The sequence below is a fragment of the Magnolia sinica genome, chromosome 3 (assembly GCF_029962835.1).
Source record: "Magnolia sinica isolate HGM2019 chromosome 3, MsV1, whole genome shotgun sequence".
Classification (NCBI taxonomy): domain Eukaryota; kingdom Viridiplantae; phylum Streptophyta; class Magnoliopsida; order Magnoliales; family Magnoliaceae; genus Magnolia; species Magnolia sinica.
This window is the reverse complement of record NC_080575.1, coordinates 90,239,045-90,241,440: the sequence shown is the minus strand read 5'-3', so window position 1 is coordinate 90,241,440 and position 2,396 is coordinate 90,239,045. Positions and strand designations below refer to the sequence as shown.

Here is a 2,396-nt window from a genome sequence, read left to right as displayed (position 1 = left end):
ATCTCATGCATCCATATTTTTCTGCCTCGCCGTCAAAATCAAAGTGAGAATCAATTCTAGGAAACAATGCTTTTTGAAAGGGAAAGTGAGTTCCTGGTAATATTTGATGATAATGCTCCTATGCTCTAGTATAGCGACATATACCTGCATCTGTACAAGAAGTTTTGTTTTGATCCATCGAGAAGTTTCACTCTCATTGCCTTCTCCACGCTGGTGGCTGATGGCCTCACTGGTTGTCTTCCAGAGCTAACCGTCATTTGCGCCAGCTTCTCGGCTACATTAGCAAAACAATATCAAGCCAAAGTAAACAAATATGGTTGATGATGTAAGAAAGAGAAGTTGGGTACCAATCAGAATTTATAAAGATGATAGCAATAGCTTTTTTCTACAGAATTTATAAAGATGATGAGATGAACCTGAATTTCTGCAACAAGTAGTTCAACTAGCTTCTAGAACTGAGGAAAATATCATAAAGGAACATTAAGAACTTGTTCTCATTTTAGCACTTGGGCAGGTTCTCCTATACTCCTATCAACGTTTTGCACGTGCCAGACCAACCCATAAACCATAACCAGTACAAATATACTCCTATCAAAGTAACCTCAACTTTCTTCAGTTGCTACTCCAGTTCAGAAAGCTTCTCCTTTTGCTCTGCCATTGAACACAAGCTTAGGCATTAAGAGAGAGAGAGAGAGAGAGAGAGAGAGAGAGAGAGAGAGAGAGAGAGGAATGCTTTCCTGCCAAAAGAATATTTTGCTAATCTCAAACCCTCCAAAAGAGTTACTCCAGCTCAAACCAGTGAAGTTTCTTCTTCTTTGAAAACTATGGAAGAAAAGCTACACAACAACACCAATCATGGAATACTTCTTTCCAATTGTTGTCCCACCAAAACAAAAATAAGAACAACATCAATTGAATAAAATTCCTACCAATGCAATGCAGCTAAAACATGAAGAGGAATTCTACTACAAAGTGAACACTTCATTAATTTCCATGAAGTGACAACACCAAATGATCTCCACCGTCCATGCTTATACAAATAAAGACAATTTGGCAGGCCATTTCTAGATCCAATTTGGCAAAACTAACAAAACTAACAAACCTTATGATACTATGATGCTAGCTAATCATACTCACTCATATCTAAACCATTCCAATGCATGTTTCCACAGAAAGCAATAAAGCATAACACATCTAAATTTCAATAAAATTCGAAAGTAATAAACCAAATCATGAATATATGTTGAAACAAGTAAATTCAAGCAAACATCACATCCAAGCTCAAATGTCTACAGCTATAATATGAGCTATTAAGTGGACCTCACAGTAGGATAAAAAACCAACAGTCGAAAACTTCTTTGGGGGGCCACAAAAGTTATGGTCCTTCTTCCATGTCTATGTAACCTTATGAACAGGTTGGATAGCAATCAACCATCACAATGGGTCGTAGGAAGGTTTCAACGTGATTGTCATTATGAATTTTGTTGTAGTGTTTACCATGTACAATGGCAGTCAGAACAACGTGAAATTTAAGGGCTGTAGATCTGTTTTATGAATTTTGAGGGTTACTGTACACAAGTACTAGATACCTATAATATGACCATGTCAAGACCCTGTTTGGTTGCCACCTAAAAATGGGTTAATCTCATTTAACCCAAATTATTTTCTAGAGATGTTAACAAGGATTGAAAATAATCTCAATAACCCATAATCCATAAAACTATGTTCTCTAGTACATAATAACTACTGTTAGCAAAACTTAGATGAAATCAATTTTATCTGGCAAGATGAATTAGCCCTTTGATTGCACCCTTTTTTTCTTTAGTTTATACTGTCACAAGTGAATCAAGTATCAATTTTGTGCCATAATCTTGGAAGTTTAATCATAGTGAATCAAGTATCAATTTTTGTGGCATAATCTTGGAAGTTTAAACATCAAACTGATAATTATATTCTCTTTTTTTAAAGCTAACCTAAATTGGTTGAAAGAAAGGAGAGTAAAAAGACATTCTCGTAGTTTAACTCTAATTGTTCCACATCAATATGCCTTTTGAGATGTCATAGAGAGGCTTAGGTTGGTTTTGGGCAAGATCTTGAACTAACCGTGCTGGCCATGTTCAAAAGTTTAATTTCTCTTGGCGTTAGACTAACCATCAGAAAAGTTGAGGGTTTAAAGAATTATCCTATCTACCAATACAATTGAAAAATGCAGAAAATATCTAGGAAAGTTAAGGGGTTTGAAGAATTGTCCTATCTATTATCATCTATTAAGTACAAGATCTCATACGAGATTGAAAGTATTTATAGGGCATGAGGTAATTGTTTACTCATCTCTTTCACCTAAAGAAACTGGGTGAAGATACCTCGTTTCAACACTGAGGTCTTGGTATCGATTC

General features: G+C 35.6%; 1 long non-coding RNA gene across 1 annotated transcript; it reads right to left on the bottom strand.

The window, feature by feature from the left end:
- LOC131238624 (uncharacterized) lies at positions 1 to 1,247 on the bottom strand. Its single transcript, XR_009167985.1, has 2 exons — positions 417 to 1,247; positions 1 to 274 (listed from the first exon to the last, which is right to left on the bottom strand). It is a non-coding gene; the product is annotated as an uncharacterized LOC131238624 (long non-coding RNA).
- Between the last annotated feature and the right edge of the window lie 1,149 nt (positions 1,248 to 2,396).